This window comes from Paramormyrops kingsleyae, chromosome 14 (genome assembly GCF_048594095.1).
Source record: "Paramormyrops kingsleyae isolate MSU_618 chromosome 14, PKINGS_0.4, whole genome shotgun sequence".
Lineage (NCBI taxonomy): Eukaryota > Metazoa > Chordata > Actinopteri > Osteoglossiformes > Mormyridae > Paramormyrops > Paramormyrops kingsleyae.
The window spans coordinates 23,849,950-23,876,540 of NC_132810.1; the positions used below are offsets into that span (position 1 = coordinate 23,849,950).

The window sequence follows — 26,591 nt, forward strand, 5'->3', positions numbered from 1 at the left end:
AAACAATGTTGAAAAAAAAATAAAATAAATGAAGTCCTCTTGCACTTGCAATAATGTGCTTTTAAAAAATTCCCATGCCTCTTCAACAGTTTTGTTATTTAATACATCCAGTTCACATTTTCTAGTTTTAATCTCATACAATTGAAGTTAGCCTTCCTAACATTATATATTTTTGATTTGGACTTTGCTCTTCGGGCACTAAACTTAACCTCAAATTTAACCATGTTATGATCGCTACTGTCAAGTGGTTCTAAAACGTCTAATTTACCAATCCTGTCCTGGTTATTAGAGAAAACAAGATCAAGAATGGCATCTCCCCTGGTAGGGGTGTTAACAAACTGAGTAAAAAAACAATCCTGTACTAATTCCACCATCTCCAGTTCATTTTCAGAAGAGCCAGTGACAATGTTCCACTGCATCCCCGGTAGATTAAAATCACCCATAACTACCACATCATTTTTATTGCTCATAATCCTAATATCACTGTATAACAATCTGCTTTCCTCAGCAGCTACATTAGGTGCTCTGTAACAAACACCGACAATTAGGCTATTTGAGTTTTTAGCATCTAATTTTACCCATATAGCTTCCGAAGTTTTACTTATATCAGTAAGCCCCCTTGCCTGCAAGTTTTCCTTTACATATACTGCAACACCACCTCCCTTCTTACCTATACGGTCTTTACGGAACAACGTGTAACCATCCATATTATATTCTTGTCCATCCTTTTCTCTCAACCACGTTTAAATATAGACAACAAAGGGTAGGCCTATTACATTGCCCACTTATAATATGATTTTCTGGGGCTTTCTGTTTCCCCCCATTTACATACTTAACTAACCTCCCAGCCCCCCAGTCCCTAGTTTAAACATTCCTCAACTACTCTACACATACGCCTTCCCAGTACACTGGTTCCCCTCCGGTTCAGATGTAACCCATCCGGCTTGAACAGGTCCCACCTGTTCCTGAAGGTCCTCCAGTGCCCCATAAACCTAAACCCCTCTTTCCTACACCATCCTTTTAGTCACGCATTTAATCTCCTTATCTCAGCTAACCTAGCCTGACTTGCGCGTGGCACGGGGAGTATTTCAGAGAATACCACCATGGACGTTCTGCTTCTAAGCTTATTGGGAACTTCTATAAATTTTTCCTGCAGAACAGCCCTCCTATCCTTGCCTATGTCGTTGGTGCCAACATGCAGCACGACAACTGGATCCACCCTAGCTGGGGCCAAAAGCTTGTCCACATGATCTGGAAGGTCTCCTACCTGGGCACCAGGCAGGCAAAACACCATACGGGACCCTCTATAACGTGTGCACACATAACTGTCTACTCCACTAATAATTGAATCCCCCACTACCACAACCTTGGGCTGGGCGATATGGCTCAAAATTCAAATTGCGATATTTTTGGACCAAAAGTCAATATACGATATGCAACGATATTTTTTTCCTATCTATTATTACTTTAAAAAAGAAACCACACATTTACACTCACCTAAAGGATTATTAGGAACACCATACTAATACGGTGTTTGACCCCCTTTCGCCTTCAGAACTGCCTTAATTCTATGTGGCATTGATTCAACAAGGTGCTGAAAGCATTCTTTAGAAATGTTGGCCCATATTGATAGGATAGCATCTTGCAGTTGATGGAGATTTGTGGGATGCACATCCAGGGCACGAAGCTCCCGTTCCACCACATCCCAAAGATGCTCTATTGGGTTGAGATCTGGTGATTATGGGGGCCATTTTAGTACAGTGAACTCATTGTCATGTTCAAGAAACCAATTTGAAATGATTCGAGCTTTGTGACATGGTGCATTATCCTGCTGGAAGTAGCCATCAGAGGATGGGTACATGGTGGTCATAAAGGGATGGACATGGTCAGAAACAATGCTCAGGTAGGCCGTGGCATTTAAACGATGCCCAATTGGCACTAAGGGGCCTAAAGTGTGCCAAGAAAACATCCCCCACACCATTACACCACCACCACCAGCCTGCACAGTGGTAACAAGGCATGATGGATCCATGTTCTCATTCTGTTTACGCCAAATTCTGACTCTACCATTTGAATGTCTCAACAGAAATCGAGACTCATCAGACCAGGCAACATTTTTCCAGTCTTCAACTGTCCAATTTTGGTGAGCTCATGCAAATTGTAACCTCTTTTTCCTATTTGTAGTGGAGATGAGTGGTACCTGGTGGGGTCTTCTGCTGTTGTAGCCCATCCGTCTCAAGGTTGTGCGTGTTGTGGCTTCACAAATGCTTTGTTGCATACCTCGGTTGCAACGAGTGGTTATTTCAGTCAAAGTTGCTCTTCTATCAGCTTGAATCAGTCGGCCCATTCTCCTCTGACCTCTAGCATCAACAAGGCATTTTCGCCCACAGGACTGCCGCATACTGGATGTTTTTCCCTTTGCACACCATTCTTTGTAAACCCTAGAAATGGTTGTGCGTGAAAATCCCAGTAACTGAGCAGATTGTGAAATACTCAGACTGGCCCGTCTGGCACCAACAACCATGCCACGCTCAAAATTGCTTAAATCACCTTTCTTTCCCATTATGACATTCAGTTTGGAGTTCAGGAGATTGTCTTGACCAGGACCACACCCCTAAATACATTGAAGCAACTGCCATGTGATTGGTTGATTAGATAATTGCATTAATGAGAAATTGAACAGGTGTTCCTAATAATCCTTTAGGTGAGTGTATATTGTTATTTACATGTAATTGGAAACTTACGACTTTACATCATAGGCATAAACCAAAATACACTCACCTAAAGGATTATTAGGAACTTCATTCCTACTTCTCTCTTACAAAATGTACATATAATAGTCTTTTGTTCTGTATCATTTTGTCTAAAGCCAAACCATTTCCAAACAACGGAGGTCACATTTGTACCTTTTTTTGGCACTAAATCATCGCTGATAGCCGTACTCGTTTCTGCCTCCATCTCAGCCATTGTTGTTACTGTTTAAGATAATCAGGAGGCGGGGTTTAATCGCAATGACTGCATTCAGGATGTGCTCCAATTAGCAGAAATAACGCACTACACACTTGTACTGTTTAACATTAATATATCGCGATAGGTTTGTTTTCAAACGATGCATTAAAAAATATTGTTCATATCGTGCCACTCGATATATCACACAGGCATACCACAACCTCCCTCCTCCTGTGGGGAGGGGGCTCCTCAGTGCCCAAGGGCCCACCTGCCTCCCCAGTCCCTTCCGGCTCTAAAGTTGGAAGCACAGTCACCGCAGGTGATGCCGCCTCTGTAACATGTGTACGCCTTTTCCTGCGTCTACGACCTACGGTCACCCAGCTCTCTCAACCTTTCTGCTCTTCATTCTCCCTCCTCCCCGCTAGTGGCGCACACACCATCTCCCTAAACGGCGTATTAGCTAGCTCCTCTAACTCACTGTTGCATTGGATGAGAGCCAGTTGCCTTGATCATGAGTGAGTCCACTAGCCTACATCGCTCGCAGATGAAGTCCGACTGGACACTAACGTCCAGAAGGGCAAACATCTTGCAAACGCAACAATGAGCCGGCCCCATAATTAACTAAGTCACTATGACCTCGTACTTCCAGCCCAGTAAATTTATATAGTGTATTTAACTATAAAGATTAATTTGCGTAACGATAAATGCAGTTAAGTGCCGAGTACACTAAAATAACAAGTTATTACTTGTGTTAAAATGGAACTTAATTATTATTTTTATTTAAAATTTTAAACCTGATAAATTTACTACTACTTACCAGAAGAACTTCTGCCTGAACCAAGTATGAACTAAAAACAAAGCGAAATCGAAGTTGCTCTTGGGAGGTCGAAAAACCACAAAAACCCCCTTACAGCAGGCTACTGCCGGAGCGGGAAAAAAGTGGAAAATGTCCTCCCGGCCCCGACTGGCGACCGAGCAAAGCTCAGGAGCAACTGTCCTTTTCCGGCGCTGGGTAACGATACTGACGTTAGATATTATTAGATATAAGTTATTATCGCCCCACGGGTGTTTGTTACGGAGTTAAACGCGGACAGAAAACGCCGCTCACGCGACACCCGCAGCTCACTGTCGGTAATAATTGTGCTGTTAATTAACAGACAGGACAGACAAGCACTCACGCCGACCAAAATAAGAACAATAAATAGAAATAAAACAGCCACCCACGTAAACAGATAAAGCACACAAACACTCAAAATATACGTTCAAAATACGTTCAAAACACTCCAAAAAAACAATCCCAAAACAATCGCTGCAGCTCAACACCACTCTCTCGCACCACTCTCTCGCAGCAATCCCAGCAATCCTTGTGCACAACCAATCAAAGCAGGTGTGTATTGCTGTGCTGAGCAATAGACACTGGCAGCAGAATGGGTGGTCAGACCACCACCGAATGCCACCTTTCCAACAGGTCAGTCTGCCAAATTTCTGTCTTGCTTGAGGTGCCCTGGTCAACTGCAAACATAGATAGATGGATGGATGGATGGATGGATGGATAGATAGATAGATATACTTTATTTATCCAGCAGGATATTTAGGTGTCCTGTAGTTTATACATAGTGTATATACACATAGGCACAGACCTATGACATTCACGCACACATACATACTGCAACAATACAAAGGAAAATAACAGGAGGGCAGTGTGCTATACAGGCCTAAACACTTAAGTCCATCACACTCCTCCCCTTCCATGTGACGTTGAACAGCTGTATGGCCCTAGGGACAAAGGACCTTCTGAGCCTGTCTGTTCTGCATGACAGAGACAGGGGCCTATCACTGAACATGCTCTTCTGTTTGGAGAAAGTGGTGTGCAGAGGGTGACGGTCATTGTCCAATATTGAAAGCAGTCTGCTCAGGGTCCTCCTATCTGCAACTGATGTCAGTGACTCCAGCTCCATGCCCACCACAGAGATAGCTTTTCTCACCAACCTGTCCAGTCGTCCAGCATCCCTCTTCCTAGTGCTGCGTCCCCAACAACCACAGCATACAAAAGGACACTGGCCATGACAGACTGGTAGAACATAAGCAGGAGTTTGCTGCAGACATTGAAGGACCCCAGCCTCCTAAGGAAGTAGAGCCTGCTCTGCCCTTTCTTGTAAAGTGCTTCAGCATTGGCAGACCAGTCCAGTTTATTGTCAAGGTGGATCCCCAGGTACTTGTATGTACTAATAGTCTCCACATTCACGCCATCGATGGTGACAGACAGCAATGGAGGGGCAGACCTCCTGAAGTCCACTACCATTTCCTTCGTTTTGGTGATTTTCAGCTGCAGCTGGTTGGTTCTACACCATCCCACAAAGTCCTCCACAAGGCTCCTATACTCAGCCTCCTGCCCATCCTTGATACAGCCTACAATTGCAGTGTCATCAGAGAACTTCTGCATATGGCAGAGTTGTACATGAAGTCCGTGGTGTACAAGGTGAACAGTACAGGAGAAAGAACAGTTCCCTGTGGCACCCCAGTGCTGCTGACCACAGCCCCAGATGTGATGTCCCCCAGTCTAACAAACTGGGGCCGCTCAGTGAGGTAATCGGTAATCCAGGTCACCAGGCTTGGGTCCACTCTCATCTGTAGCAGTTTGTCTCTCAACAGAAGGGGCTGGAAAGTGTTGAAAGCGCTGGAGAAATCAAAAAACATGATTCTCACAGCACTGCCTCCATTGTCCAAGTGAGAGTACACCCTGTGTAGCAGATAAAGAATGGCATCCTCCATTCCCACATTCTCTTGGTAAGCAAACTGTAGGTGGTCAAGTGCATTGTGAACTGGGGTCTTAGAAGGAGGTGGAGCAGCTGCCACTCAAGGGTCTTCATTACATGTGAGGTGAGGGTAGGGTTGCCACCCGTCCTTTAAAATACGGAATCGTCCCGTATTTGAGAATGAAATTGCGCGTCCCGTTTTGAATCAATACGGGACGGGTTTTGTCCCGTATTTTTTTTATCATTTTTTTAAAGCAGCGTCTCATGCAAATCATCCCACACGCATTTTATGAAGATGCCTCCTTTCCTACTTTTGATTGGGTAAAACTGTCCAGTGAGGAGGGCAGGTCTTTTAAGTAGAGTCTGCAAAGTGTTGGCAGAGAGTAATATAAAAAAAAATGGCAGATGCTTCTCCAGGTAGCCCCCCGCGTCTTAAAGTTTCAGAGCTTAAACGCAAGCGGCTGCAAACATACCGCAGAGAGTGGGAGGAAACAAATACTTGGCTGCAGAGTGTTAGCGGAAATTGTTATCAAGCCAACTGCACAATTTGTCGGAGAGCATTCTCTGTGGCTCATGGTGGTCTGTCAGACGTGACAACATGCCTCCGGAGAGCAGCATTCCCGCAATGACAGAGCTCACAAAAATCAAAGCACAGTCAGACAGTTCTTCGTACCCCAAGTCTCTCCCGAAGCAGACATGATAATGACAGTATAATTATTATCAACAAAATTAATTAATTAATTAATTAATTAATTAATTGCTAAATAATGTTAAAAATGTGACCCAGTCTGTGAAAACCTAGCTGGAGTCTTTTTTTAATTATTATTTGACTGTTTTCTACATGAAATAAATAACAGTCTGTGAAAATAATAAAAATATATGTATTTAATATTAACTGAGTAAAATCATGTCAACAACTGAAATCACAGTGAAATGAATGGCTAAAATCAAACTTTATCTCAGAATTAGATTTGGCCTGGTTTTCACACACTGGGTCACAAATTGTAATTTGTAAAAATTCTGTAAATACAATGTAAGTGGATCACATTCCAATGTAATATTATGATTTGTTTGTTAAGGTTAAGTCACACACATAAGCATTAATTTATTACATGAAACATTACAGTCGCAGGTATGCAACACGCTTTTTTGAGGGGCAGGGCCAAAAAAGTAAAATGGCTTCCACAAATTTTTTTGTACATCTCATTACCTGTATATCCCATAGTTGCGAATACGCAAAGGAAGTGTTTCTATCTGTCACCTGATGTTGTAACTGCAGATTTCAACATGGCTTCCTTTATGTCAAGCATGTGCTCACCCTCTCTCGCCATTTGAGACACCCAAATAACATACTTCAAGGTAAGAAACCAAGTAAAAGTGAATATATCAAGCTAAAACAACCTCTCTAGACATCATCCATTATAGTTGTTTTAATTTTACCAAAACAACATTTTTGTTAGAACGATATTTTGAATAGTGTTGCAAAGATGCAACTCTGGCCTTTCAGGTATACAGTTATGTAGATAAAATAAAATACATTTGTACATAAAATGATAACGTACACTGTGTATATAAGTTTGTGCTGAAGATTCTGCTTATCATTCATCATTTAGAAGAATAAATCAAACAATTTTTATTTCTTTGATTGATTTTGGGCCCAACTAAAGCACAATTACAATATGCAATTGTGTCCTTTCAGTCATACAATTATGTAGTTTATGCTGTAGCACAAAATGACCTATTTTTTTCAGCCACGATGGCATCGTCAAGAAAGAAATTCAGCGTTGAAGATGTTCTCTAGTTTCTTGATAATGGTGATGACAGTGAAGTAGAAGCTCTTGCTGATGATAGCGATGATAATGATGATGATGAGGATTACCAGCCCGGCACCATGCAGGATGAGTCGGAAAGCGATAACGAACAAGATGATGGCGCCACTGATGATGAGGATTCCGAGGACGACACCCCTCAAGCCAATGGGTTGCCGGCCAAACAGAAAAAAAAGGCTCCAGCAACTGCAAGGGGGGCTCCAGAACACTACACTTGGAGGAAATGTCAGTATGATGCCCCGGATTCTGAATTTACTGGAGATCCAATGGAAGATCCATTGCAGGTTGATACACCTCTTGAATATTTCAGGAAGTTCATAGATGATGACATGATTGAGTTGCTGGTCAGTATGACGAATATTTACTCAGTGCAAAAAAATGGAAAGGATCTGAACACTAACAAAAAGGAGATGGAACAGGTCATTGGAATGTTTTTCAAGATGGGCTTGGTACGCATGCCTGGAACCACAATGTACTGGGAAATCGACACAAGATATGCACCAGTTGCTGATATCATGTGCCGCAATAGGTTTCAAAGCATCCTAGCTAGTCTCCACTTCGTTGACAACATGATTGTGACTCAGCAGGAGATGAGTGACAAATTGTGGAAAATCAAGCCATGGCTCGAGATGTTCCGTGGAAATTGTCTGAAGCTTGTACCTGAGGAGCACAATTCAATCGACGAACAGATGGTTGCCTTCAAGGGGAAGTTCAGCAACATCAGACAGTATCTTCGAAATAAACCACACAAATGGGGCTTCAAGATATGGTGCCGCTGTGGTATTTCTGGTCAACTCTACGATTTTGAGGTCTATCAGGGTAGTGGTGGTAATGTGGCTAGTGCAGGCCTTGGTCTCTCTGGCGATGTAGTTCTTCGACTGCGTGAAACACTTCCAGCTGGGAAGAACTACAAAGCTACGGCAGATAATTTCTTCACTAGTATGCCGCTCATCCTAGCTCTGAAAGAACGAGGAACCTGTACCTTGGGACAGCCCGTGAGAACAGACTCAAGAATTGCCAGTTGAAAGAAGAAAAGGAGCTCAAGAAGGATGGCAGAGGAAGCTTTGTCTACCGGGTTGAAACCACGCATGGGGTGAGCGCTGTCAGGTGGTATGACAACCGCGCTGTACTACTGGCTTCCTCGTATGTTGGTCCAGAGCCTGTGGAGAATGTTCGTCGCTGGGTCAAGTCAAAGAAGGACTACGCTGTCGTCCCTCGACCACATGTTGTGAAGGTGTACAACAGTCTGATGGGTGGTGTGGACTTCTTGGACAGTCTGATTTCAAAGTACAGATTTCCACTGAAGTCCAGGCGATGGTACATCTACCTCTTTTGGCACACCATCAATGTTGCTGTCATACAGGCATGGTTGCTGTATCGCAAGCACAGGATTGCCCTTGATGTCCCCAAGAAGGAAATTCTGACGCACAGGAAATTCCAAGCTGATTTGGCCAGTTCTTTGATCATGGTGAATGCTGTCCGGCAGAGAGGAAGGCCAAGCGGAGAAGTTGTCAGGGTGTATACACCAAGGATTCAAAGGCTTGATCCACCACAAGATGTCCGCTATGATGGTGTTGGACACCTGCCGACCAAACTGCAGAAGCGTGGCAGATGCACTGTTTGCAAAGATGGGTACACTGACACAGCTTGCGAAAAGTGTGATGTCCGATTATGTTTCAATGAGAAGCGTAACTGCTACAAGACCTACCATGTAAAGAACGTAGAATAAGACAGTTCTTTGGACAGCTAATATGAAGGGTCACACCATTTCAGAGACTAGTTCATTGTGTTACCGCAAACCTGAACATGTTTACACTGTTTTTTGCATTTTTTTATGTGCTTCACACATTCATTTTTTTATTTACACAATTTATTTATGCAAAATTATTATTTATTTACATTATTTATTTACATATTTTTATTCATATTTTATATTTTTATTTACATTTACATTTTTATTTATTTACATTACATTTACAATTGATTTTTTTACATTACATTTATGTGCTTTATGTGCTGTCACTGCAGTGACTTTCTTGGGTCAGTGAATTACACTTCTTTGATTTACAGCTGTACCACATGCTGGTCTGACTTAGAGTCATTCGCTTTGCGGTCATCAGTTCTAGTTCGTTATGGTCTCATTTGGTGTGCTGCCTGTCCACCCAGTGAAATCTGTTTGAGATGTTTGCGTTCAGCAATTTGTATTCAGAATGTTCAATAAAGGTCTATTCTGTAACTTTTATTGTAGTACTAGCAGTTCCTGGTGAGCTTTCACTATACTTTTCTGCCAAAAGATATGCTGAAAATTACTTGATTTTGTGAACGAAATTAACCCGGAAAGTCCACAGTTGCAAATATGCGACATTGCCTAAAATGGTCAAAATTGGTCCGATTTCAAAAATTCCACTGATATTGGTTTACTCCCACCCCAAAAGATGCAAAACAAGCCAAAATGATTTTTTTCAATGATTAGTTCTATGCTTGGGTGCTACAGAATTAATACATTAATAAACAACATAATGCCCATGTAAAGAAAACAGGGGATGTGGCCCCCGCTGCAGTATGCGTCCCTTATTTTTTTGTATTAAAAGTGGTAACCCTAGGTGAGGGTAACCGGCCTAAAGTCGTTGAGTTCTTTGGGGTGTTGTTTCTTGGGAACCGGTACCAGGCATGATGTGAAATGAAGTGATTGTGATTGTGAAGTGAAAACTGATCACCCAACATCAATACTCGACCTGAATGGCAGCAATCCAACAAGCAATTATACAACATCTAATGGAGCAGTTTTCCAGTGGAGGCTATTATAACAACAAATGATAGACCAGCTTCATATTAATACCCTTGGTTTCTGAATGAGTTGTTGGTCACGCTAGTGGTACTGGTGAGGCAAATGCTGCGTTAGCTAATGTGACCTTCATAAAACAGTCTGTTCCTTCACTTCTTTTCCTCTGCGTTGTGTGGATTTGCATGAAGAAAGAAGCTGGTTTTGCAGCAAGTCTTAGGTTTATTTAAAAAACTTGACTTTACAAACTGCTCTTCCACATGCCTGTTCAAACATAAATAAATGCTTTTGATACTGTCCCCCACAAGAGGTTCTTACTTAAACTCAAAACGACAGGTATTTTAGGAACTGTAGCAACCTGGATTGATAACTGGTTAACAGATAGGAAGCAGCGAGTAGTTATAAGAGGCACAATGTCACAGTGGGCCTGCGTTCATAGTGGGGTACCGCAGGGTTCAATTTTAGGACCACTATTGTTCCTAATTTACATAAATGATATAGACACCAATATATACAGTAAACTGGTGAAATTTGCAGATGACACCAAGGTGGGTGGTGTAGCAGATACTGAACTAGCGGCTCAGCAGCTACAGCGGGATCTTGATTTAATTAGTGACTGGGCAGATACCTGGCAGATGAAATTTAACATAGACAAATGTAAGGTACTCCATGTAGGGAGCAGAAATATAAAGTACAGGTATTTTATGGGACCTACTGAAATAAAGGTAGCTGATTATGAGAAAGACCTTGGTGTGTATGTTGATGCTTCCATGTCTCATTCTCGCCAGTGCGGGGAAGCAGTAAAAAAGGCCAATAGGATGTTGGGGTATATCTCCAGGTGTGTGGAGTTTAAGTCAAGGGAGGTAATGTTAAGATTATACAATTCCTTGGTGAGACCTCACCTAGAATATTGTGTGCCATATCTTAAAAAGGACATTGCGGCCTTAGAAAAGGTGTAGCGTAGGGCCACAAGAATGATTCCTGGTCTTAGAGGAATGTCATACGAGGAAAGGTTAGTTGAGCTAAATCTGTTCAGCCTCAAGCAAAGGAGACTGAGGGGGGACATGATCCAGGTCTATAAGATTCTAATAGGTTTGGATGCTGTTCAACCAAATAGTTACTTCAGCATTAGTTCAAATACAAGAACTCTTGGCCATAGGTGGAAATTAGCGAGAGAACATTTCAAACTGGATTTAAGGAAGCACTTCTTTACACAGCGTGTAGTCAGAGTATGGAATAGTCTTCCTGATAACATAGTGCAAGCTGAATCCTTGGGTTCCTTTAAATCAGAGCTAGATAAGATTTTAACAACTCTGAGCTATTAGTTAAGTTCTCCCCAAGTGAGCTCGATGGGCCGAATGGCCTCCTCTCGTTTGTATAGTTCTTATGTTCTTATGTTCTAAAAAACACATGCAATCAGCATTACAGGTATTCAGCTCCGTATTAGCCCTCTCCATCAACAAGAAAGAGTGACCAAGCTTATCATGCAGCTGCACATCATGCCTTGATATAAATTATAAAAACAAAAACCACTGCAATGTATTATACTATACAGTTACAAAGCCAAAATATGTAAATAATAAGAACGCATGCAATCAGCATTACAGGTACTCAGCTCCATGTAAATTCCAATAAACCAAGAAAAATGTGTTTTAAGTGATACTATATGCGATTGATTATACTACATCAGTGAGTGAACTAAACTGGCAAACTGTCTACTGCAATAATTTCTTTCAATAAAATAAACTCATTTACAACCACGAGAATTCAGTACCAAACAACACTAATACGCATTACAATAAAAATTATCCCAATGTGTGTCGACTACTTTGTATCTTAACTGTTTATTAAACTAATTTACTCAGGAGTGTACTGAAACTCTGCTTACAATAGCTCTCCTATTCATGTAAAACAAAATAAAAAGAAAAAAAGTCCAAAAAGGTAGTGCATTTATAAACACTATACAACATTTTAAATGAACATTTTTAGTATGATTTTGGTGAATATTCATATGTTATTTTACCTCTGTTACACTAAGTCTCTGGAAATCAGACATACAAGGCACAGAGCATTACTGCTCTATTTAGGGCCATATTGGAGGTGGCTATTGTCACCTGCCTGAAGTTGGCAGCCAAAATGTTTCATATTTTCACCAAACTGGTCTGTTGTTTGTTCCATGTTTGTGTCATTGAACTTTTCATTTGTTCTGCTTATGTTTCTGAGATATAAATGGTTTTTTACAGGTTCACATGTTCAAGCTCATGATTCTCATGTAAACAACAATTAGAATGTTTGATGCCTTTGTGATAAAGCTGTAGACTAAGTCAGTCCCAAGCCAGATACTGCATTTGAATAAGATTGTGCTGAATATTTACTCAAATGACGAGGAAAGTACTGCTACATACTGCATAGTTATGTGTATGCTTGGAAAAGTTCAAGCACAAATCTGTTTTAGACATTTTACTGGGTAAAGCATCCCCCCTCAAAACAGAACATGTTCCAAAAAATATTAACAACAACAATAAAATGATTGTAATAACAAAATACACAAAACTTATACATTATAATTAAAAATGGGTGACAGCAACTGAGAATCTGAATTTATTCAGCACAATCCTAAAATATGTTATCTGGCTTGGGGCTGACTGAATCTACAGCTTTGTCACAAAAGCATCAAACACTGTACCTTTTTTTTACATGTAAATCATGGCCATGAGTTCTATACGGTGATCATGTTATAGTGTAAACCATGAAGTATTACTCAGAAATAATTTAAACATTTTGAATGACAAACATTTTAAATGACACAATCATGGCACAAACAATTGAGACTGGACTGGTTGAACGCAAATGGCATGCTGACTCCACGTCAACATATAAACAAATAATTATCTCAGAAACTGGAGCAGCACAAATGAACATTTTGACGGCACACACCACTGAGGCTGGTTTGGTTCAAAACAGTCACATATGTGAGCTAACTTCAAGGTGGTGCCATGTGACCATGTAAACATTTACTGTATAGCTCCAAAACAAAAGCAGCACAAATGAAAATTGAAATGGCACAAACAATTGAGACCAGTTTGGTTCAAATCAGTCACAAATGGGAACCAAATTCACGGCAGCGATGTAAATGGACTGCATTTATATAGCGGTTTTCTACTCCTACGAGTTGTTTTCTACATGTTGTCACCATGTAAACAAAGATTTATCTCTCAGACATTAACCCTCAATGGGTCCTTGTCAGAAAGTTACGTTCCAGGTCCTTGGGGTTCAAGTTGCACCCCTATCCATTGGCATATATAATTCAATGGTACCAAGCTCAAATTCAATTAACTAAAGTTAAGATACATTTATTAGTTAACTGCATGATGCTTGCACAGCTTACGCAGTGAGATAGTGCAGTTAAAGGGGTTGCGGCAGTGGGGGGGGCAGCAGAGGGGACTGGTCATATAATGCACATTCCGACTGTATCCTCTTGCAGAATGTGTCGAAGAGCTTCAGCTGTGGAATACCTAGCCATGGTGTTATATCTTTTCTAACAGTTGAAATGTAAACAAAACAAAATGGCTGACTTTTTTTAATATCCGAAAATGTTCTAGAATATAATTACATAAAAAATTATAGTAGCAATTATCACTAATTAATTGAATTTGTCGATCATATCAATGTCATAAATTAACCCTAAAAAGGGTTATGTAATAGCAACTGGACTTTGTTTTTCATAGAAGACGTTTTGCACTCCATCCAGAGTGCTTTCTCAATTCTGACTGACTGGCATAGCAGGTTGATGAACCCTGTGGAATCCTCAAGTTGTTAGCACTAGATGGTCACCTGTGGGTTTTTGTTGTTCCTCCTGGCTTTCATGTGTTTCACTGATACCACCTGAGGCCGAGCGTGAACGACTGTGGAAGCGTCTGGGCAAAGTTGAAAGAACTGCATTGTAGGTGGACCGGGAGGACAACTGCTTCAAATGAACGACCGTCGTTGAACAGAGGAGGTGGCCTAAGACGTCTATCACCTACCTACAATGCAGTTCTTTCAACTTTGCCCAGACGCTTCCACAGTCGTTCACGCTCAGCCTCAGGTGGTATCAGTGAAACACATGAAAGCCAGGGGGAACAACAACAACCCATAGGTGACCATCTAGTGCTAACGACTTGAGGATTCTACAGGGTTCATCAACCTGCTATGCCAACCAGTCAGTCAGAATTGAGAAAGCACTCTGGATGGAGTGCAACACTTCTTCTATGAAAAACAAAGTCCAGTTGCTATTGCATAACCCTTTTTTAGGATAACCATGACCTGGATAACTGAGAATCTCCACAGACATCTGTCATAAATTAAGTTTTTTTTGGGGTGCATTTTGCACCCCCGAAGAAAGTATGCCAGCGATAATTGACGTCAACACTTTTTCTATCATTTTCTGCATGACCGTATGTAAAACTGGTGCACTTACAATGTCCTAGAGGATAACTGCTGTAATTTTAATAACAACATGGTAGTAGCCATAGAAATGGGCAGGGGGTGCAGAACGCACCCCAAGGAACCATTGAGGGTTAAGGAAGCACAAATGAAGTTTTCAACAACGCAAACACAAATCATTTTGACTGATTTGGTTAAAATCTGAAGCATATGGGATCCAACTGCCTGATTCTTGGTCTTTTTGATACTGTCTGCTTGGGTTCTGCTGGTGTCAACAGCAGTGATGTGTTTGAATTATTTGTTGTTATGCAGATCATCAATTCAATTTTCATATGTGGTAGGAGTTACTAATTTTCAATGTGATTTAACTCTGAAACAAGCTAATTCTGCCACACCCCTGGGAACTGTTATTGCACTCACTTTGACAGTTGGTGCTTAAGTGTACTAAAGCAATGGTCCATCATTTCCTCTTTTATTTATGGATTGTTGATTAGCTGCTTGTATTTGGGGAGCTTATTTTTTGGTTTGATGTGGTACAAATTATCCATTACATTAATAGACAGTTGGGATGTTTTTAACATTTTTTTTTACATTCCCTTGTGGAATTATAGTGCTGACATTTCAGGGACTCCCCATGCCTGCATTCCCACTTGCCTCTCCCTCCTACTTATGCTGCCATAGCCATATCTGCCGGTGTTCTGTCATAAAATCCTACCTATCGAGACGTGCTATCGAGCCTTTCTGCCATTGTGCAGTTCCACCATCTTGGGATTAGGGTTTTGGGGGGTTTGGGTTAGGGTTAGGGTAAGAGTTAGGGTTATGGCTATCGATTAGCACTACGGTAGCATTTTTCAACAAGGCAGCATAAATCCACAGAACACCGGAACTTGCACACCCTGCTACATGTGACATCGCCACTACCCATGACGTCCTTGCATCCAGCTCGACGTTCTGCCTATGTCATCCTCCATGTATGACCCACTGCCTTACTACTGGTTGCCTGGCGATCGGAAGGAGCGTCTGCACCGGCTTGTCATCACCTCCCTGCTCCTCGGTTGTGTCTCAAATCTTATGACTTAGACAGTGTGACTTGGCACTTAGCTATTGCTCCGTTTTGATTCTCCCTGCCAGCTCCTGGAGGATGGGCTCCCCCTTTGAGTCTGGTCCCTCCCAAGGTTTCTTTCTTCTAGGGAGTTGCCACTGTCGCCTATATCTTACTCACTGGGGGCTTTGGGTGGGGAGGCTGTAAAGCACTTTGAGACAATATAATGTTGTGATAATGCGCTATACAAAAAATTAATTTGTTTGTTTTGTTTTGTAAAAAGTAGAGTGTGTTTACAATGGCTTTAATTCATGAGTCTGCATTAATCATTGTGCAATTTATCTCGCTAGTATGTTGCTTTGGACAAATAAATAAAAATGTAAATTTAGCTAAGATTAAATTAAGACTAACTTTATGAGCCAAGAGGTATATAGCATCGAATTTAGTTCCCAGTGACAATGCTCTGAATATAGGGAACAAGATTAATGGTCTTTTGATTTCCGCAACATTACTACAGCTGCTGCATCTCTCTCAGCAGAGATGCATGGGGGCCATACTTACCTTGTTTGGTTTTGCCAAGTAACTATAGAACAAGTCCAAATTCTAATCAAATTAGCCTTAGATTTCAAATATGCATAGAAAGAATTGTATAAAATATTTCAATCAACACAGTAAATGCAGGAAGTGAACAGAAAATGCTGCTCCCATGAGATTTGCTTTATTTTGGGTTTTTTTCTCCAAGCTAGGTAGCCATACAGGAAATCAGCCAACCACCATAACTGTCACCATGGCAACAGGAAAAGGAAACCCATTTTATCACCATTCTTTCTGTTTCTAATTGTCTCCCCCTCACTCTCTCAAGTTCTTTTCCCTCTATTTTTAAAATAAAACCTGAAGGCTGTAATGTAAAACTTGTCCTGATACTAAGTATAAATTAGAATTAAGGAAATTGTCCTGTTATATATTTTGCATTAGTTTAGTTTGCATTATTGAATATTTCATACTGTAGTATGATATAGGAAATATTAAAGTGTATAAACCATACTGACAATATAGCGGCACCAGTTTGAAAGGGATTTTATATACAGCCCTTCTGTCAGGCTTTCAGGGTAAGCTGCTGTCCAGCAAAGGTAAAGGCTTTGTAAGAGGACCTTTTACTCTCCACTTGGATAAAACAGCAAATTTCTTTTTACCTGCTGGATATTGGCTGAAATAACTTTAAAATCCTACTTGTTGTGAGATCCATGCCTGCTTTCAGAAATTCACATTCTTGACCCAAATCATTTTTCTGTGACAATGTATTCACTTTGTGCTCTCTCATAATTGTAATTACTTTGTTTGTATTTGTCATTAGAGAAGTATCATTGCTTCACTCGCAGATTTTTTAAGAGCTTATTTTCCTTCAAAATGGTACAGTAAAAACACTGTAGCGCTAAAAGATGTTTAAGTTGCTTGGTGCCTGAATATTAATATGACCCTGATTTAATCACAGCATATGAGCACTGCAAGTTCAAACAGCTGCCTGAGAACACTGAAACAGTTCCAAATAAAGATTCAAAATAAACACCCCACCCATTCCCTGGCCTCCCTCCGTCACGCTGAGGACGTGAAATCAGTAGTGGAACAGGCAATAAATACAGAGTTTTTTGGTTTAATGTCTAAAAAATGTCTATTGAGAACAATATGCAAACAGAACAATGTTAATGTTTCTAAAATGAATTTTGTTGTATTTGGGAAATATGGTGATATTATGAAACCTGACTGCCCTCATCATCTATAGTGTTACCACTGTAACATAGAGCGAAGTGGTGACATAGAGCAAGTGGTAGTAAAATTAGCAGCCTGATGATGTCACCGATAGTGGGAAACGCATTGGGGATAATGAAGTTCAACACCAACCAAGGAAGAGAAAAAAAATACACTATGGATGATTGATCATATCCATTCACATTACCTGATTGCATCTCATGACAGATAAATAGCAGGTCCTCTGGTTTAAAAGAGAATGAGTGATGGATAAACACACACACATACAGACACATACACCTGTAGTCATATCTTTGTGGGGACCATCCATTCATTTCTATTGGCAAAACTCTAATTCCAGCAACAACAACCTTAAGCCCTATCTAGCCCTAACCTTAACCATAAATAACAAAATACAAGTTATTGACATTTTCAGTTTTTTGATTGTAGTCACAGATTGAATTTGTGGGGAACAAAAAAATGGTCCCCATAATGTCAAAATAATAGGTTTTTAATCACATTGTGGGAATATTTGGTATATCAGACCCACATACGCAGATTAATTTGCTATTAGTGCTTATCCAGTACATCATGGCCCCTGTTTACATCAAAATATATTCCTTTAATCTTCATTTAAATCCAGATAAACAGTCAATGAGATGTACATTTTACAATTTAACTTGATTTATTGAACCTCTGCCACAGGGCCCTTACACAGAAAGTCTGAGTCAATAATTCATGTGCACTACAAAAACTTGAACTGTAGGAGGAAACTGAACTACCAGGAAGAAACATGGAGTGAAAATGCACACTCTTTAAATACAGAAGTGCCACCTCACTTTCTGTATGTATATGGCAACAATATTACCCAAGACACATATTCTTTTTACTTTTTCATCACTTTAATCAATTGAAACCATCTTGGAGTCAATAAATATACTCTCGGGGCTCATTCAGAATATGTCCTCCTCAGAGTCTCCCACTTACTTCCATTTCAGCTCTGGAGCACCTGCTAGAGAATTTTAGTGTATTTGGTGTCCAAACAATCAGCATTAATACTATTGCTGCTCAGCGTAACCATACAGTTTGCTGTTTCTCAGAATGTCTTTAAATGGCAGATCAGTTGGTTGTCTGTTTAGCTGTTGGATGCTTGCTGGGAGCCTGTGACTGTAATATGTTAATGTTTTAAAGATGAAAGATTTTGATTACAGGAGGTCTAATCATGCAGTGCTGCCTCTCTGAGCTTGAGAAGCTATAGTAATAGGATCTTTGGAATACTGGTTGTGTGACAACAATTCAAAAACAAATTATCATGGCTTTTACATTCAGATGCTACATCTTAAAAATCTTTCTGTTGGATTAAACTTTGACATTTAAATGAAAATAAAGAAGACTATGTGAAATGAGTATAGGCATTTAGAGGGCATGGAAATGTGCTGTGAACAGAGTAAAAACAGGTCAGAAGGACCAGAGATTTTGTTAATATTCCTACATGTAAACAGAGAATGAGTGAGCCAAGATCATTCTCCTAGCTAGTGAGGCAAAAAGGCTGTGCTGACAGTAGTGGGGGGGTGGGGGAGGAAGTGGCCTCCCAGTGGCTTCCTGTTGCCTAAGCAGTGCTGGCTGAAGGGTGGAGACTGAGTGGAGAACCAAGGCAGCTGTTTGCTGGATCAGTGAGGACGGGGGTTGCATTGTCTTCTTGTGCAAAAATTTGGATACCCCTCCAGGCTGGGACTCGAGGGCACATAAAACACTGCTAAGAGGTATTTCTGCATTTCTAGCAATAGAATGTTTTTTTCAGGGCTGCATTTTACATATAAATACAATGGTTTTATTAGCGGTTTCTGTACACTTATTTTGCTTTTATTATTTATCCTTACCAGAGAATGATATTTCTGTCTTTGGCAAAGAGCTCAGCTTGATTTTGGTTTGCAAAAAAGATGCATGGAAATATTAAGTATACATATGATGTTAATCTGGTATACATATGTTTATTTTGGAACTGTCCGTGCCTGTATTTTACTTAACCCTATCATGTATTCCATTGTAACTGTTTTATGCAGGGATTATCTCACATAAATGCAGTTTGAATATTAATGAAACTTAAAATAATACCACACACATCATTGTCAGTGCAAGACTATGGTGCGTGTGTGTGTCTGATACTGTACTGAGCAAGATGCACTCCAGAAAAGCTGACAGGCTACAGATCTAGTGACATGAGTACAGTAGGACAGATAAATCCATTCTACTCTAGAGTTGAGCTTGTTGCTTGTAATTTGAAATGAAAGAAAAAAAGCAGCATTTGTTCCGGAGATTGGAATGAATAAGCGATGAAGGATGGTGAGATGTGAGAAAACGGACTGGAAGATGCATGAATATGCAAGCGAAATGAAAATTTGATTGTATGATTTATATCAAAAATGGTGTATTAGCTGTTTTCTGTGTTTGGGAGTACTGAAATGCAAATCAGCATACAAAAATGCATACACATTAAATGAAATCCATGCATCGCTTAAGTCGATTATGTTGTTTATAGCTTTTTTTCTTAGATAAAAATAGCTATCAACCCTAATAAAACAAACACCAATGAATCACGAAAATTACATAACAGCAGCACTTTAGTGTGCTATTCGTCTGAGAAAGGAAAACTATTTGCAGAAGCTGCAGAAGATTGCTCTCTTTAGAGACCGCTAACTGAAAACCACACTGGCATTCATTTGGCTGAAACAATTGCATGCAAATTGTCAACAGCTCTAGACCTCAACTGGTACAATGAACTTGTGAGATAATGTACTATCGCAATCGGTGTATGGGCAGATGTAGGGAAAAGATCCCTGAAACAGGTTGCTACAAATTTTACTATCATTCCAACACCTCCTAAGAATTTCAAATCATACATTTGGGATTAAGGCAGAAAAAATACTTCTATAAACTATTCTGACCAACGTAGATGGCTCCTTAAGAAAAGCTAGCACATGCAAATAGCAAAATAAAAACCATCAAGTCTATTGAACTCACGTGTACTGATCCCTAGAGAAAAATATTTTCTGAGATGGAATGAGCTTTTTGCACCATTTGATTAGGTGGGTAGTGTTCCTCAACAGTGGTACAGATTTTTAAAAGTATATTCACAAATATATGTATTACTTACACATTCTTTCCATTGTAATTGTATCATTTATTTTAGTCTTCCGAAAAGCCATTCATTTGGACTTTTGACAATATACCAAATGAAATCATAATGTCATTCACATATACTATGATATACACTGGCTGGCCAGAAAAAAAAAGTTACACACTTATTTATATTTTGTGGGACCACCTTTAGCATTGATTATGGTACTCATTCATGAATGCATTGTTTCCACATACTTATGCAACATCTTGACATTTTTTTATCCATATTTTCATTCATTTCTTGTAGAGATCTTGCATTGATGGTAGGTGAGTTGAAACACTCCGTAAAGTCTTCTTCAGTACATCTCAAAGACTTTCAGTGGGGCTAAGGTTGAGACTCTGTGGTGGCCAATTCATGTGTGAAAATGAATCATGCTCCATTAACAATTCATGCCCAATGAATTTTGGCATTATCGTCCTGGAATATGCCCATGCCATGAGAAAAGGAAAAAAATAACCATTGATGGCATAACCTGGCCATTCAGTAAATTCAGGTACTCAGCTGACTTTTTACTCATAAATAATAATAAATAATAATAATACATTTATTTTTATTATTGCCTTTCTAGACACTTAAGGACACCATACAGTGAATGCAAAAGAACAATATAAATAATAAAACCATAATAATACAAAAAATACAAGAATATAAAACATAGGTTAAATTACACAAAAAAACTGAATTCATAGAGAGAAAGCAAGCTTGAACAGATGGGATTTAAGTTTCGATTTGAAAAGTGGAAGTGAGTCAATGTTCCTGAGCTCAGATGGTAAACAGTTCCAGAGCCGAGGAGCTGAGTGACTGAAAGCTCTGTTCCCCGTGGTGGCAAGACGGGCAAGGGGGATAGTGAAATGGATGGCAGACGAGGATCTGAGGGTGCGAGAGGGAGTGGCAACTTGTAGGAGGTCAGACAGATATAGAGGGGCAAGGTTGTGGATGGCCTTAAATGTTAACAGCAAGATCTTAAAGTCAAAATGGAACTTAACTGGCAGCCAGTGGAGCTACTGCAAAACGGGAGTGATGTGGCGGATGGAGGGGGTTCGGGTGATAAAACGGGCAGCTGAATTTTGAACCAATTGAAGCTTATGAAGTGATTTCTTAGAGAGACCAAAGAGGAGAGAATTGCAGTAATCCAAGCGAGTGGTAACAAAACTGTTAACAAGAATACAGTGGAACGCAGGGTAAGGGAGGGATGTAGGCGATTAATATTACGTAGGTGGAAATATGAAGACCGGGTGATGTTATTGATGTGAGACTAGAAGGATAAGGTACTGTCGAGGATGACACCCAGATTCTTAAACTGTGGTGAGGGGAAAACAGACGAGTTATCAATAACTAGAGAAAAACTGTCAGTATTGGATATACTGATTTAGTTCCAACTAGAAGAACCTCAGTTTTGTCATTATTTAATTTGAGAGTTTAAAGAGAACCAGGACTTAATTTCTGCAAAACAATCAGTGAGGGAGGAAGATAAAATCGAAGTACAATTGATATTGTACTTGTGAAAGATATTGCCAAGGGGAAGGAGGTAGATAATAAAGAGGAGGGGCCCCAGGACAGAGCCCTGTGGCACACCTGAAGTGACAGTGGAAGGCTGAGATGTGAAAGAAGTCATTCTTATCAGCATAATTTTCCTTGATTTTCAAAATGCAAGTACCTGTCTGTTGATGGTTTCATTGGTAACTTAAGGGACTTGCAGCATCCACTGAGTAGCCAGTCCAGCCCATCTATCCTTGTAAGGACTATATTTTTAAGAGCATATTGGAACATTATTAAATGCTAATTCACATTTAAAAAAATAAATGTGACTAGTTTATTCTATTATTCTATTTGGTCTTTAGCTGTGGAATAAGCAGGATAAACCACTTTGAGGTATGTGGTTGAAATGAAAATAGTCAACTCCAGTTTGGTTAGTGACCCACCACTTTGTGTCTGGCCACATTACGCCAAGTTGTCGTTGATTATTTTTATATAACTGCACACCTCATCATGGTTTATCCCTTACATGATAACGAGATTTGGTGCCGTCAGAAATAGCATTGTATTCTCCTGGCAGTGCTGTCATTTGGCCCACCCATCTAATCCATACTCATCCCACACTCATAAAATTGTCCAATTTCCAGAAGTATTGGATGGATCACATGGAAATATGAAAGTGAAGTATAATATTTAGAAGTACTGGATTGATCATCTGGAAATGTAAAAGTGAAAAAATGTTTTTACTTGAGTCCTTGATATGTAGGTCTTAAAGTACAGTGGTACCTCAGAACTCAAACTTAATCCATTCAGAACTCCAGATCGAATCCTAAAAAGTTTAAGTTCTGATAGAATTTTCCCAATAAGAAATAATGGAAAACCAATTAATTGGTTCCCGGTAGAGACCTGCACTCCCGCGGGAGTACCGCGGGACCCGTGGGACCCAACTGACCGAGTGCGGCGCGGGACAAGATTTGATGGGTGAATGCGGGTGCGGGCTGTATGGTCCTCATGTACGTGTGGGTTGCGGGAGAATAGAATTAATCGCGGGACTCCCACAAAATGGAATTATCTTAAAATTAATTTATTAAAGACAAATACTCTTTTATTTATCTACTGCACAAAAGCAACAAGAACGACTAAATTAAAATAATAACAATTTACAGGCGAATCGTCTACAATTGCTCTCCAACATGGGGATGTAATCGGACACCCCAAGAAGGAATCAGCCTGGTGCTTGGACAGGATGGCATGTTCTGAAAAGCTCCTCATTCGTGTCCATGTTCATCATTCCATTTAATTAAACTCAAATAAAACAAAACATATTTGTTTATTTTCCGTTTCTTTTTTATATATGCTCAAAAGGGAAGCAAGTGAAACAAATAACAGAGTAGCGGGATGAAGCGGTAAAAATAAAACTACTTATATGTTTACCTGCGGGATTTTGCGGGCAGGAGCGGGACAAAACTTGAATACTGCGGGCGGGAGCGGGAGAAAATAATATATATTTTTTGCGGGAGCGGGACAGAATCTTCAGGGAGCGAGCAGGAGCGGGACTGAAAGTCCCAAAAAATTACACCTAAATATTTTTTTTTTAGCATTTAAACACAAACTGAACCGGATAAAAGAAGAAGAGCATATACTGTACTTAACACATCTAAGCACATTTATCAAAACAATAATTTGTAAAGTAAGAAAATAAATGTATAACCCTGTGTGGAATCCCCATGTGATCAGCTGTTTCTGTTTGTTGTCATTAGTCTTCTGTGTTTAGTCTGCGTTTCAGTTTGTTTCCCCAGTCCGGTCATTGTATTGTCCGTCTGCGTTTTTCATGCCTTACCTGTAATTAAACCCCGTATTCCCTGATACCCTGACGTCTGCGCCTTTGTCTCCATTCCGTCCCCGCTCGGCAAGACAATATTATTATAATTAAATGTATTAATGGTTTATTATTAATATTAAAATAATTAATAAGAAATCTTTATTTTAAAATGTATTTTATTATATAATAATTACTGTTACTGTCTATCATTGTCCAAATGTATTTTTACTGTCTAAATATATGTATTCAGCTACTGTAAACATGCATGATGCTATCACAGCGAATGCGAGGCTGAGACTGAAGCGTTACCCTTTGTTTCCGCTGAGAGACGTGCCGCGTGACTCATTTCCCCGCACGTACAAGTTATCTTAGGTCGGCATTCATAGTTTGAATTCTGAGATTCAGATCGAGCTCTAGGTAATTTTTTTTCTAACTGATTGGTTCGACTTTTAAGAAATTTGAGTTCTAATGAGTTTGAGAACTGAGGTACCACTGTAAATATATTAATTTACTGCACTTTCCATTTATATGACAATAGTCATTGTAAATTAACACATACTCTTGAAAGGACAGGGTGACGGTAGGATAATGAGGGGGACTCTGAAATAAGATCATGGGGTCTCATTTATCAACTATGCAAACAATTTTGTGCATACACTGTGTATATGCACATATTATGCATAAAATAGTACTTTTCTAGTCTGGTATATTTCTTCTTGTATGCAGAAATGCGAGTATATTTACGAATACTCCCGACCATGTTGTATGCACAAAACCCTATCGGCAGAGAAGTGTAACTGAAGCAAACCCATTGGCACATTGGATATGCACAGACTCATAATTGTCAGCCTTGATAGATAAATATATTTTCACACATTGTAAATGTAGGCAGGTCATACTAATGAAAAGGCATTGTTCCAAAGTCATATAAGGTGCATGGCCAAAGAAATAATATATCACTGCCACAAAAAATTTACTTTGCAAGACACCTGACGTGTCGGGCATATTTAATTTTCAGCAACATTCACTTGTTGGTATACTATGGCATACTTCACACATTAATTGTGCCGTCAGTAAGGCGGACCTGTGGGCTGTGATCCATTATTTGGTGGTCATTATTATGGAAAATAAAAGTCGATCACTCCACCAGCATGATACCCCCTCCCACCGATCAGCTAGTTTAACCAACAGCTCTCATTGTCTCAGTCTACCTCATTCTCCGTGACGTTCCATTTTCCCCATAATTTTTTTTAACTTTATGTATTAATACCAAAATACAATGACAAAATAACAATATAAATGTATAGTGCAAAATATATTACAAATTTGAATAAAGACATAAGAACATAAGAAATTTACAAACGAGAGGAGGCCATTTGGCCCATCAAGCTCGTTTGGGGAGAACTTAACTAATAGCTCAGAGTTGTTAAAATCTTATCTAGCTCTGATTTAAAGGAACTCAGGGTTTTAGCTTCCACTACACTAGCAGGAAGACTATTCCATACTCTAACTACACGCTGTGTAAAGAAGTGCTTCCTCAAATTTGTTTTAAAATGTTCTCCCGCTAATTTCCACTTATGGCCACGAGTTCTAGTATTTAGACTAATATTGAAATAGTCATTTGGCTGAACAGCATCCAGACCCGTTAGAATCTTATAGACCTGAATCATATCCCCCCTTAGTCTCCTTTGCTCAAGGCTAAACAGATTCAGTTCCGCTAACCTCTCCTCATAAGACCAGGAATCATTCTCGTAGCTCTTCGTTGCACCTTTTCTAAGGCAGCAATGTCCTTCTTGAGGTATGGTGACCAAACCTGCACACAGTATTCTAGGTGGGGTCTTACCAAGGAATTATATAAGTGTAACATCACCTCCCTTGACTTAAACTCCACACATCTAGAGATATAACCCAACATTCTGTTCACCTTTTTTATTGCTTCCCCACACTGGCGAGAGGGGGACATGGAAGCATCAACATACATACCGAGGTCTTTCTCGTAATCAGCTACCTTTATTTCAGTGGAACCCATAAAATATCTGTACTTTATATTTCTGCTCCCTGCATGGATTACCTTAGATTTATCTGTGTTAAATTTCATCTGCCAAGTATCAGCCCATTCGCTAATTAAATCCAGATCCCGTTGAAGCCTCTCTGCTGCTAGATTAGTATCTGCTACCCCGCCCACCTTGGTGTCGTCTGCAAATTTAACCAGTTTACTGTATGTATTTGTGTCAATATCATTAATGTAAATTAGGAACAGTAGAGGTCCTAAAATTGAACCCTGCGGTACCCCACTACGAATGGAGGCCCACTGTGACATTGTGCCTCTAATAACTACTTGCTGCTTCCTGTCAGTTAGCCAGTTTTTGATCCAAGTTGCCACAGTTCCTAAAATCCCTGCAGCTTTAAGCTTTAGCAAGAGACGTTTGTGGGGGACAACATCAAAGGCCTTCTGGAAATCTAAGTAAATCACATCATAGGCCTTTTTGTGATGAATTTCACTTGTAGCTTCCTCAAAGAACTCAAGCAGATTCGTTAAGCAGGATCTACCTCTCCTAAATCCATGTTGGCTATCCTTTATGA

General features: G+C 40.0%; 1 protein-coding gene across 1 annotated transcript in view; it reads left to right on the forward strand.

The window, feature by feature from the left end:
- The first annotated feature begins 19,142 nt into the window (after window positions 1–19,142).
- LOC111858270 (guanine nucleotide-binding protein G(I)/G(S)/G(O) subunit gamma-2) overlaps window positions 19,143–26,591 on the forward strand; it is a 28,861-nt gene continuing 21,412 nt past the window's right edge. Inside the window, exon 1 of the mRNA XM_023839888.2 lies at window positions 19,143–19,292. The gene's annotated coding sequence lies outside the window, so the exon portion shown is untranslated. The remainder of the gene's footprint in view (window positions 19,293–26,591) is intronic.